At 53.6% G+C, this 13,620-nt stretch overlaps 1 pseudogene; it reads left to right on the forward strand.

The window, feature by feature from the left end:
- Positions 1–5,353: 5,353 nt before the first annotated feature.
- On the forward strand, positions 5,354–6,648 carry LOC124651911 (annotated as a pseudogene).
- The last annotated feature ends 6,972 nt before the right edge of the window (positions 6,649–13,620 follow it).

The following is a 13,620-nucleotide window of genomic DNA, read 5'->3' on the forward strand; positions in this document are numbered from 1 at the left end:
TGTAGCAGAGGCAGAGGCAGAGGCAGAGGCAGACTAAGAAGGACCTACTAAGTAACCCGTACAGTTGACAGCGGGCAAGTCGCAGTATTCACAGCAAAGGAAGGCTTCCCGTTACAGTTGCAACAGGCAACGTTGTTGTGAGGCGACACCGACGCCTTGAGCAACTACCAGTAGCGGCAGCTACTCCGTCGCTCTCTTCTTTTTCTTGCCTTACAAAGAAAAAAAAAAGACGACCAAGAGTCGCTGCCACGCAGTCCTTTTCGTCTTCCCCTCGTCAAATCACTCGCATAGTCGCATGTATAGGGACGATGTTTCTCGCGGGCACGACATGCCCCCAGCATGGGCGGGCACAGGATACATACAATGGGTATTCAAATTTAGGACAATAAAATCGATTACCGCCTCATCCTCATTGCGTCGCTAGTGCGAGCTTCAAGCTAGATTACCGGAGAGCTCACCAGATCAACACGGAAGCAATCTAGTGCTATTATAGGAACAGTAGGTTTACTAGAGATGCTATGTGCAAGGAGAATAACTAGATTGGTTCAGCTAAGCATGCTGAATACTATATGAATTTTCTTGGACGAAAATAATGGGTATTCACTTGAATACCCATGAATACACTTGTGCCCGCCACTGGCCCCCAGGTCGGGCGCGAGTACGTGCGTTTGAACGTTGATTCCCCCATCTCGTCTCCACTCAGGTTGTCTAATTCATCCTGGGATCAATCAGGCGGAGGAGAGCACCGCAACCGGACCCGGTCGTCGCCGTGCCGACTTCCGGTGACTCCACATCAGTGCACCGCCGGGAGAAACGGTCCGCCTCTGCAGTGCCGTCGCCGTCCTCCACGACTTGTTCTTGGTATGGTAAACAGCTTGACAGATGGAGGAGCCAGAGACAGGCCTCGCCATCAGACGGTTTGAGCATGGACCCAACCCAAATCCGTTTCCTCCCATACAGCTCACTGCACAGCAACAGCAGGAGCTTATTTGTGTTACGAAATCACAGGTAGCAACACTATGCTGCCACTTGGGGTGTGAAATTGCATGCCAGTATAGAAGGAAAAGACCGATTCGATGGAAAAGGCTAGACAATTATATTCAACACTTCCCCTCGCGTCTAGGCCGGTGGGCCTTTTTTTAAGATCTCGCACACGCCTTAAACGTGTATCATTGGATTTGTTTTTTAGGGAGACTGCAAATATTTATATTTAAGTAACCTTTAGAGCATAATAGATCTTTGCAATTTAAACCGAGTACTAACATAGCATGCACACTGTCACCATCACACTACGAAGGGGAATAAATCACATCAATACTATCATAGTAATAATTAACTCCATAACCTACAAGAGATTATGATCATAGCCTACGCCAAGTACTACACGATGCACACACTGTCACCATTACACCGTGGAGGAGAAATAGACTACTTTAATAACATCACAAGAGTAGCACATAGACTAATAGTGATACCAAACTCATATGAATCTCAATCATGTAAGGCAGCTCATGAGATCATTGTATTGAAGTACATAGGAGAGAGATTAACCACATAGCTACCGGTACAGCCCTTAGCCTCGATGGAGAACTACTCCCTCCTCATGGGAGACAACAGCGTTGATGATGATGGCGGTGGTGTTGATGGAGGAGCCTTCCGGGGGCACTTCCCCGTCCCGGCGGCGTGCCGGAACAGAGACTCCTGTCCCCGGATCTTGGCTTCGCGATGGCGGCGGCTCTGGAAGGTTTCTCGTACCGTGGCTTTTTCGTATCGAGGTTTTAGGTCAGGGACCTTTAAATAGGCGAAGAGGCGGAGTCGGAGGGCTGACGAGGCGACGACACAGTAGGGGGGCGCGGGCCCTAGCCTGGCCGCGCCGCCCTATCATCTGGGCCCACTAGGGCTCCCCTCTGGTGGCTCTCGGGTGTTCTGGAAGCTTCGTGGAAAAATAGGATGCTGGGCGTTGATTTCGTCCGATTCCGAGAATATTTCCTTACTAGGATTTCTGAAACCAAAAACAGCAGAAAACAGGAACTGACACTTCGGCATCTCGTCAATAGGTTAGTTCCGGAAAATGCATAAATATGACATTGTTATCACCAGAATTTGACCAAGTCAGAGGTGGGCCGCGATCAAGATGGACTTGAAGAATATACATGGAAGAAATACGTGAATCGGCCTTTTGTACCAAGTTGGGCTTGTTTGCCCATGTATCTGTAACATATTAGATCGCATCTTAGTTTAGAAGTTAGAATCTTACTCGTGCACGGTTTGGTGCACGCCCACATTAGGAAGTCCCCTGGACTATAAATATGTATCTAGGGTTTATGGAATAAACAACAACCAACGTTCAACCACAAACAAATCTCGGCGCATCGCCAACTCCTTCGTCTCGAGGGTTTCTACCGGTAAGCACCATGCTGCCTAGATCGCATCTTGCGATCTAGGCAGCGTAATGCCTATCCCCGTTGTTCATGCGTTGCTCGTACCGAAGCCTTTTTGATGGCGAGCAACGTAGTTATCTTAGACATGTTAGGGTTAGCATTGTTCTTCGAATTACATGCTTTCGTAGTGCAACCCTTGCATGTCTAGCCGCCCTTACACCTATCTTAGGTGTAGGGGCGGCACCCCGCTTGATCATAGTTTAGTAGATCTGATCCGTTACGGTTGCTCCTTGTTCCATCAAGGATTAGTTTAACATCCGCAATAGTTAGGCCTTACAAAGGGTTGGAGGATCCAGTGGCGTGTAGGGTGGCGTTTGCTAGCCCTAGAAAGGATGTTCCGGGGATCAACCTCATGTTGGTTTTTAGGCCCTGTCTAGGATCGGCTTACGGTCACCGTGCGCGAGCGCGAGGCCCAATCGTGAGTAGGATGATCCGATTATGCGGTGAAAACCCTAAATCGTCGTAGATCTAATCAGCTTTATTTTGATCAAGCAGGACCACCATATATTCGGACACCGTGTCTGAATCATGGGTGGATCGGCTCTTTAAGCCGATTCACAGGATAACCTGAGAGCCGATCGAGGCTCGTATTTAACGTTTACGTGTGTGCCCTGCAGGAAACTAAGCGAGGCATCATCCACACCTTCCCGACCGGTATAGGTCAGGTGGCACGCCCTTGTGATAAACATCGGACGTGCGACCAGGAGGCTTTGCGGGCCGTCGCTCTGAGGGACTGGGGCCAGCCGCAGCCCTAGTTGTTCCCGGCTCTACCGTGTTGACCATCTCTGCCCGCCAGGGGGTTTCTGACGTCAACAGACATATAATGTGTATAAAACATGTGAGTATCATCAATAAAGTAGCATGAAACATAAGAAATTATAGATATGTTTGAGACGTATCAGTAGGTTTGCTTGCATTATTATCAAGTTGTTTGGGCCAACATATTTCCGAGCTTCCAATGAGGATGACACAAAAAGATTGATGGAGATAAATGAGAAAAGAGGTTGGCCTGTCATCCTTGGTAGTCTTGATTGTATGCATTGGACATTGAAGAATTGTCCCAAGGCATGACATGGACATTACTGTTGGAAGAGCAAAGATGCTACCATTGTACTTGAGACCGTCGCATCACAAGATTTGTGGATTTGGCATTTTTTTGTTTGTTTGCCGGGAACACTCAATGACATCAACGTGCTGCAAAGATCTCCTTTATTTGCGAAACTAGCAAATGGGGAAGCACCCACTTGCAACTGCAAGGTCATGAACAATGAATATACAATGGGATATTACCTAGCCGATGGCATCTATCCGGATTGTGCAACTTTTGTGAAGTCTGTGAAGGATTCCCAAGACAAAATAGAAGCTGAATTTGCCAAAGGTCAAGAAGCATCTCGCAAGGATATTGAGAGAGCTTTCGGTGTTTTGCAAGCAAGGTTTGCCATTGTTCGTGGCCCAGCCCGGTTTTGGGACAAAAAATAAACCTTGTGAATATCATGACATTTTGTGTGATTCTTCACAATATGATCATGGAGAATGCAAGGGAGTTAAGCATGCCCTGCTTCTATGACAACGTTGGCACCCGAGGTGCAACCCCAACGCGATCCCGATCGCATTGAAACTTTCCTTGAAACTCATCGGCAGATTGAGAATGCCAGTACCCATGCCCAACTCGTTTATGATGTGAAAATGCACCACTGACAGCGACATGGTCGCAGTTTTTGATCCTACCATTCCATTCATTTATGTGTGAGATGTATCATTGTTGAGACATTTGTTCATTTGTTTAATTGTTCGAAAATTGTTGTAATTTGGTTGAGATATTGCTTCATTTGTTTAATTTTCCTAAAACTGTTGTAATAATTTGGTTCAGACATTTGTTTATCCGTTGTAATAATTTGGATGATTATTTGATTAATTATGATCGACTGTCATATGTGTTGCATATGAATTCTATGAAAAACCCTACGTTTATTTGATTAATTATAAACACGAGTTCGGTGAACTGAACTCGGAGTTTTCAGTTCGCGTGTTTACGGGCTCAGCTAGAAATGACTCTAAGTCGTTCACAGCAGCCCCCATTTCTGACCAATAAGAAAAGATCCCTATCTTGCGTGACACCATCGCCTCCCGATACCCACCTCTGCTACAACCACCGTCGCCATTACCGGATCTCAACCAATGCGGACGGCTTAACTATTGTTTGGGACGGATCCTCCTCTCTTTTTCTGATGAATCAAGAGCAAAAAATTGCATCGTGGACATTATAGGGCGAGGAGTTATTCTAGGGCTAAGGGTTCCTGCAGAATGCAGATCATACGAGTAGCTCTATTCTATACGAGCACGTGACAGTACGGCTTTGGGTCTAACTAAATTTATTTAATCTGGATTAGTAACTAACTAAAAGACCAAAAGACCATCACGACGTAGAATCCCTATTCAGTGCTCATATGTACTTCCGTGAAAGCAAGCACGTGACAGTATGCCCTTTTTTAAGTTCGAGGAGGGGCTGCCTGCATTGAAGCAAGCCTCGTACTTTTGTACATTATATGAAACCGACTCGAACTACAATCCCAATTCTCATAGGACGGATTCTCATATGTACTTCCGTGACGCACACAATTGTGCTTACCGTTTCTAACAGAAAAGTTCCCCAAAATTAGACTATCTGAAAACAAGCATGACTGAAATATTGTTATCTGACCTTCTGTCGGACTGTCGGAGGGAGTAGGACACACCATCACGAATTCGGTTTTAGCGTCTCGCTAAACTAGATTTTCCGGTTTTCCGGTGATGGTAACCGGGTAGGACACCAGAACCAATTCCGTTTCAGACGCACTGGCATTTATATATTGATGCATAAACCTACCATCTCTCACAATAATCTCTTCTGAAATCTCTAGCCATCCCTAAAAAAAAGAGGTCGTCACCGGAGTAAGATCGAAACAGCTCTCCAGTTTCAGTTCAGTAGCGGAATCGTCTCCTCGCCGCGGTCTAGCTCCCGGCATGGCGCTGCCGCTGCTGGAGCCATGTCAACCAACTCCTCTGCCAGGAACCCTCGCTTCCACCAGTCCGGCGGTGGCGAGGATGCTGCGCCGGTGGAACTTCAAGGAGGGCTCTGGTCTCGGTCCTCGGGGAAAGGGATCGTCGCCCCCGTGCAGGCCGTACTACAGCAGAACCAGCACACCGGCATAGGCTACAGCCAGAAAGCTTTGTACGATAACGGCCTTCCGGACAAGCCGCCGGTGGTCGAAGAGGAGTGGCGCCGTCGCTGCGAGGATCTCTGCCGGGTCCTGGCGCTCGAAGAGGAGTGCTGCGAGAAGACCATCGCGATGCTGCGCGACATGATGGAAGAGGACGACATCAGCGTAGAGGCGGCTGACGCGCTGGCGGCGATCATGGAGTCCAAGAAGGTGTTCAAGGAAGGGCGCACCCCAGGGATGTGGAAAGCTGCGTTGCCTTCTTCCACGAGGAAGTACATCGTCGAGGAGGTGATCAAGCCGGCGATGGCCGCGGAGGCGCAGGAGTGGAAGCCATCGTGGGACCCGGACTGCCACCACTGGCTGCGGCCGTGGATCCCCCTGATCGGCCACTTGCCGGAAGATCTCTACGACACCGTCGAGAGCAAGATCCTCTCCCGCGCCGACGAGTTAGACTACCACGACGTCGTGTCCCCATGGAAAGATTACATGCATCCGACGCAGTGGAACACCTTCACCCGGCGCCACATCCTGCCGATGCTCACCCGTCTTGTGCGGGAGCTGATGTTCACGCCGCCGAAGCAGATCGACCCCTCGTTGCAAACGGCGATGCTATGGGCGCCTCTCGTGCCTGTGCAGGACGTGGTCTCGATCCTTGAAGAGGAGCTGTTCTTCGACAGATACGAAGACTCGCTGCGCCACTGGATGCAGTCCGGCGGCAAGCCGCCCCTCTCGGAGGCCGTCGCGTGGTGCACGGGCTGGAAGAACTTCTTCACGCCGGAGCTGCTCGCCGAGGAACGCGTGCTCGCGCGTCTGGATGCCGTCATGGCCTTGGTCGATGGTGAAGCGTACCTAGGAGTAGGAACGCAGAAGTCTGCGCAGGCTTTGTTGGTAGACTGCATGCATCGCCTAGTACAAGTTGCCTTGTAAATTTGTGGTCAATTGTTGCGTAGTTCTTTTTTTTTGTAATGTAATGGTGATCATGCACGCTGTGATACAGATTATGTGACATAAATGAGATGATCTTTACTGCTGATACAATTGCGTGGCTTGTACTCTTTTAGCATGATTGCATATGTCACATTCTGTGTTTAAGCAGAACCTCAACCTCCCTGTTAATAAACGTCTGACGATGTGTTGTTGTTTATCAGAACGTCCATGATTGCGAAAGTCAAGTTTGTGATGTAGTGGATTGTTACTTCTTAGTGGTAAAAATGGAATTTGCTAGTCAAGCTGAGAACTAGGTTCATGCTCAGTCAAATTTTGCACCATTTGATTTGCTTTGTGATTTATCATCTGACTAAAAACAAAGTTAGTTCTTGAGAAATAGTCACTTCCAAAAAAAACGAGATCGTTAGTGCTATATTTACCCTTTGCAATATTTGATTCATGTGGCCCTTGAATTACTACATGGATAGGCAAGAACATAAAAAAGCAGAGATATCTCTACCTTATGATAACAGCAGAGAGGGACCGGGGAATTTACCTCTAGCTATCAGAAAGCAACGTCGCCCAGTTCATCAGCTCGGCCTGAAACTTTGGTGACCGAGAGGACCAGAGCCTGAGATCTTCTGTGATTCAGATGAAGGATCACAGAGCGTGAGAGTGTGCACAGTTTCAACAAGCTTCTTGGCGTGTTAACCAGTCCAGTTTTTCCTGAAACACTATGAAACTTGATGGAATATCACGGAACAAATCTTTAAAGCACAAGATCGGCGTTAGAAACATGCACGCTAGGTATGTACAATCACCTGGTTCGTTGTTAAAGACTCTGTCGTTCCGCGCTCTCTAAATTCCTAGGAGACATGCAGCAACACAAACGGGCCAAGTTTTTAAGGTACTGGTCTGGCAGCTTTTCTAGACAAATTCAGAAACGGAGTTTCCCCCAGAAGCCATGTTTTTAAATATTTTCCCATTTGCTCCATGTCTTGGCTGCCATATTACTATTATTTTTGTGAAAGATAGGCAAAAGATTTGCCTCTATCCACTAAATAAGGAGAGCTTTGACAGAAGCTAACAAAGGAAAGGAAAATGTAGAAGAGTTATTGGAGATTGCACAGCACCAATAGGGCCGGCTGCTCATATATATATAGGTGGACACATGTACAATTACAGGTACAACCCTGAGAAAACACGGGGACCTATACCTATACAATATGTTACTCAACACCCCTCCCCCCGCAGTCGAAGGGTCGGCACCGACACATAGGCTGGAGCGAAACTCCGGAAAAGTCGTGGACGACAATCCCTTCGTCATGATATCGGCAAACTGCTGAGACGTCGGTACGTGAAGAACTCGAACGCGACCGAGGGCAACTTGCTCACGAACGAAGTGGATGTCCAACTCGATGTGCTTGGTTCGCCGATGATGAACGGGGTTGGCGGAGAGGTAGACGGCCGACACGTTATCGCAGAAGACCACCGTAGCCTTGTCAACAGGACAAGAGAGCTTGGACAGAAGCTGGAGAAGCCACGTGCACTCGGCCACAGCGTTGGCCACAGCGCAGTACTCAGCCTCAGCACTGGAGCGAGACACGGTGGGATGCCTCTTGGAGGACCAAGAGACAAGTGACGAGCCGAGGTAGACGCAGTAACCGCTGGTGGAGCGCCGCGTGTCCGGGCATCCCGCCCAGTCCGCGTCCGAGTAGGCGACGAGGTCGGTCGACGTCGAGGACGAAGCATGCAACGACAAGCCGTAGCCAATGGTACCACAGGCGTAGCGTAGAATCCGCTTCACCGCGGCCCAATGAGCATCCCGAGGAGCATGCATATGCAAGCACACCTGCTGCACAGCGTACTGGAGCTCCGGGCGCGTCAACGTCAAGTATTGGAGAGCACCGACGATGGAGCGGTAGAACGGCGCGTCGGACGCCAGCGACCCATCACTGGCGGAGAGCTTGGCCTTCGTGTCGACAGGAGTAGGTGCAGGGTCGCAGTTAAGCATCCCTGCACGCTCGAGAAGCTCGTGGGCGTACTTCCGCTGATGAAGGAAGAACCCGTCCGCACGCCGGACAACCTCGATGCCGAGGAAGTAGTGGAGCGGGCCAAGGTCCTTCAGCGCGAACTCAGCGCGAAGACTGTCGGTGAGCTGTCGAAGAAGCCCAGCAGTGGAGGCCGTCAGGATGATGTCGTCGACGTACATCAGTAGGTAGGCCATGTCGTTGCCGGTCCGGTAGACGAACAGCGGCGCATCCGAACGCGTGGAGCGGAAGCCAAGCTGATGCAGGAAGCCGGCGATGCGCTGGTACCAGGCGCGTGGCGCCTGCTTCAGTCCATACAAGGACCGAGAGAGCAAGCACACTTCATCGGGGCGCTCGGTGTCGACGAAGCCGATGGGCTGCTGACAGTACACCTGCTCCTGCAAATGGCCATGGAGGAAGGCGTGGGAGACGTCCATCTGGTGCACTGGCCACGCGCGAGAGGCGGCAAGGTGCAACACCGTGCGGATCGTGCCCGGTTTGACAACCGGGGCAAACGTATCCGTGAAGTCGACGCCAGCGCGTTGCCGAAAGCCGCGCATGACCCAGTGCGCCTTGTAGCGCTCAAGAGTACCGTCGGAACCGAGCTTGTGCTTGAATACCCATTTGCCGGTGATGATGTTGGCGCGAGGGGGCCGGGGAACCAGCTCCTAGGTCCGGTTGCGCTGCAGCGCGTCGTACTCCTCCTGCATGGCAGCGCGCCAATGTGGGTCGCGCAAGGCGGCGCGAGCCGAGGTAGGCACCGGCGAAGGAGCGGAGGAGTATGCAGCAGCGGTCGTCGGGCCGGTCGCAGTGCCGGTTGAACCGGCCGGTTGACCGGAAGAGCCGGCCGGGGGACCGGTTGGGCCGGCCTGCTGACCGGACGGTCCGGCTGGGGGGCCAATTTGAACCGGCGGCCGACCGGGCGAGGGGGCGGAGGCCCCTGGATACCACACCGGTTGGCACCAGTCAGGGGGCCGGTTTGGACCGGGCCGGCCGGTCGCCTGGCCGGTCCGACCGGGTTCTGGGCCGGGTCGGCTGCTGGAAGGGACGCCGCCGTCGTGCAGCAATATGTTGTTGCCGCTGGCCCAGAAGGCAGACACGGTGGACGGAGACGCTGTGCAGATGTACTGGTCGGCGGGGTAGCGTGTAGACGGCCGCCGCACGCCCGCACGGGCGCGGGTGAGCATGGGCTCAGGGGCCGCAGCGACGGGCGGCGAGGCGGGCGACGAGACAGCCGACGAGGAGGCGGCCGAAGGGGACGCCGTGGGCGATGGGGGTGCCGGAGTCGCCTCGAGCGTCGCGGGCGACGGGGGCGCCGGTGGCGCCGTGGGCGACGGGGGCGCCGTGGGCGACGGAGACGCCGAGGGACCAGGCGGGGCCGCCGCGGTCAGTCGTCGGCGCGCGGCCGCAAGAGGGCCAGCAGGCGCCGGGGGCGTCGTCGGAGGTGTCGCCAAGAGTCCCTGCTGAAACGGAAAAACCAACTCGTCAAAGTACACGTGCCGGGAAGTGAGGACACGATGGGAGACCGGGTCGTAACAGCGGTAGCCCTTGGTGTTGGCGGGGTAGCCGAGAAACACACAAGGGAGAGAGCGCGGCGCAAGCTTATGCGCGGCGGTGGTAGTAGTGTTAGGATAACACCGGCAGCCGAAGATGCGAAGGTCATCATAGGCGGGCGGCGCACCGTAGAGGAGGTGATGCGGCGTGTAGGACCAACGCACACGACACGGGCGGATGTTGACGAGGAGAGTCGCCGTGGCGAGGGCATCCGGCCAGAATCGCGGGGGCATGGAGGTGTGGAACAGAAGGGTGCGGACGCAGTCGTTGAGGGTACGAAGCATCCGTTCGGCACGGCCGTTCTGTGAGGAAGTGTATGGACACGTGAGGCGGAAGACGGCGCCGTGGGTGGCGAGAAGTGAGCGAATGGTGATGTTGTCGAACTCCTTGCCGTTATCGGTTTGTAGGGCGTGGATTGGGCGACCGAACTGAGTGGAGACGAAGGCGAAGAAGTCGGTGAGGCTGGCGACAACATCTGATTTACGGCAAAGGGGAAAAGTCCATACAAAATGCGAGTAATCATCAAGAATCACAAGATAATAATTATAACCAGAATTACTCGGAACCGGCGAGGTCCAAACATCACTATGAATAAGTTGAAACGGAAAAGACGCGACTGTGGAGGAGGAACTAAATGGAAGGCGAACATGTTTGCCTAGACGACATGCTTCACAAGAGTGGGCATCCGTTTTATTACAAGTAAAGGAGAAGCCTTGCATTATTTGACGCAGAGCGGCGGAGCTAGGATGGCCAAGACGGGCGTGCCAAAGGTCGACACCGGCGGAGAGGGCGAGTGGGTGGCCGGTGGTGGTGGAGGCCGCGCCAACGGGGTAGAGATCGCCGGGGCTGTCACATCGGTGGAGGAGCATCCGGGTACGACCATCCTTGACAGAGAAACCAAAAGCGTCAAATTCCACAGTCACAGGGTTATCACGACATAAAGACTTAACGAGAACAAGATTTTTAATCAAGTCAGGAGAAACAAGAACATTATGGAGAGAGAGGAGTGGAAGTGGAAGGAAAAGAGACAGAACCAGTGTGAGTAATGGGAAGAGCATGACCGTTGCCAACGATGATGCGAGAGGAAGTGGAAGCGGGTGTAGAAAATGAGAGGTTACCGGGGTGCGCAGCCATATGCGCGGAAGCGCCGGTGTCCATGTACCAGTCGCCACCGCCACCATACGCCCCAGCGGAGGGGGCGCTCTGGAGGGCGGTCAGGAGCGCGGGATCCCACGGGGTCGCGCCCGGGTGGGGGGGGGCAGCGTAGGCCGGGGCGGGCTGGGGCGCCACGTAGAACGTCTGGTGAGTGGCTGGACGCGGCCCCATGATGCCCGGGTAGGAGGCGCGCGGCACGGGCATGGACTAGGCGTGAACGACCCCGGTCCACGGATTGTGACCGGCGGTCCATGGCGGAGGGGCGGTGTGCTGAGTTGGACGAGGCGCAAGGACGTTGGCACCAGCATTGCCACAGTCGTTGCCACCACCTCCACGGCGACGACGGCCGCGGCAACCACCGCCAAAAGGAGCCGCCTGCCCGGTCCAGGTGCCGGTCTGACCGGCTTGGGCGCCGGCATGGCCGGTCCACGGCCCGGTCTGGCCGGCCTGTTGACCGGACGGGCCGGTCTGGCCGGCCTGGTGACCGGCTGCAGGGAAGCCCGGCGGCGGACCCGTGGGCGAGGCGCGGGAGTCGAAGCGCCGCGGGAGAAGCCGGCGATGAAGGCGGTGTGAGCCGCCCGAGCCCGGAGATGCTTGAGGCGGCGCTCCTCGAGGTGTAGGTAGGCCACGACCTGCTCGAAGGTGGGCGTGGTGAGGAGCCTGAGGTTGGAGGCGGCGTTGCTGAGATCCTCGCCGAGACCCGCCGACAGGGTGGAGAGCATGATCTTGTCATCGATCGGAAACTCCAAGTCACGGAGCTCGTCGGAGAGACTCTTCAGCTTGAGGGCTTAGTCGTCGAGAGACAAGTCGTTCTGGTGGGTGCCGAAGAGCTCCTGCTGGAGGAAGGTGGCCCGCTGGATTTTGTTGTCGGTGAAGAGGCCGGTGATCTTAGCCCAGACCGTGTGGGCGGAGTCGCCGTCGCGGACGACGGTGCGAAAGATGTCGTTGGAGAAGGTCTGGTAGAACCAGCGGATGATGGTGGCGTCGATGGCAAGCCACTCGGGGTCGTGCGGCATGGCGAGGAGTTCGATGGTGCCGTCGACGTGATCAAGGAGATCATATTTGCGGAAGAGCAGCCCGAAGTACGTCTTCCACAGGAAGAAGTTGGCAGCGGTGGTGGAGAGCTTCACCGGCACGCGCTCGGCGATGGGGATGTCGCGGATGACGGCGACGGAGGGGCCGGCGAAGGGGTTGCTGCTGCCGGAGCCGGAGGAGTTGAAGCCAGAGCCGGAGGAGTCGAAGCGGTCCATGGCGGAAGCGGTGGTGGTGTTAGGAGGCGGCTAGGGCTAGGGCTAGGGTTGGGGTTGGAAGAGGCGGCGGAAGCGGTGGGGAGGGGCCGGCGGCGCCCGGGGTGGGGAGGGGCGGCGGCTAGGGTGGGGAGCGGCGGCGCCCAAGGGGAGAGGAGGGCGGCGGCTAGGGCTAGGAAGAGGTGGTCGGCGGCGCCCCTAGGGGAAGAGGGCGGCGGCTAGGTCAGGACCCGAAGGGTCTCTGATACCATGTAGAAGAGTTATTGGAGATTGCACAGCACCAATAGGGCCGACTGCTCATATATATATAGGCGGACACATATACAATTACAGGTACAACCCTGAGAAAACACAGAGACTTATACCTATACAATATGTTACTCAACAGAAAAAAGGTTGGCAAAGGGATTACACTCCCAATATTACAACACTCAAAAGTTCCACGCATGCAGTTACCCAAAGCTTCGCCTCGGTCTTGATGGTGCTAAGTAGGATTGTCGGAGGGGCGGATTTGTTGCGGAACACTCTCGTGTTTCTTTCATTCCAAATTATCCAAGAGGTAAGCATGGTGAGAGAGCCGTGGCCTTACGGTTTGGTTAGGTTTTCCTCGATATGTCTATCCACCAAGATTCAATAGAGAGGTCTGTCATCCACTTGCAAGTATTGATTGAGGTGAGCTTGAGCCAATCTTGTAAAGTATCAGTATTGAAAGAGAAAAAAAAGTGCCGCAATCTCTTAGATTTTCTTGCAAAGGGAACAAAGACCGCAATTTGTCCGTCCTCATCTCTCAAGCATTATCTTTTCTGTTCAGTCTACCGGGTATGCAAAGCCAAAGAAGAAGAAAAAAAATGTGTTGAGCCATCTCCACTGCGGTCACCGTCGGCGACGACCACCTCTGTAGCAGAGGCAGAGGCAGACTAAGGAGGACCTAAACGTTGTCCCCGGGAATGGCGGATCCGGCAGCGGGTTCAGCGGTGGTGAGCTGCGGCTGCGGCAACGAGGAATCGAAGCTCAGGTTCATGAGTTGCGGGAGGTAGCGATGGAGATGTGAATCGGAACAAAATAT

This window comes from Lolium rigidum, chromosome 5, assembly GCF_022539505.1.
Source record: "Lolium rigidum isolate FL_2022 chromosome 5, APGP_CSIRO_Lrig_0.1, whole genome shotgun sequence".
NCBI classification, from domain to species: domain Eukaryota; kingdom Viridiplantae; phylum Streptophyta; class Magnoliopsida; order Poales; family Poaceae; genus Lolium; species Lolium rigidum.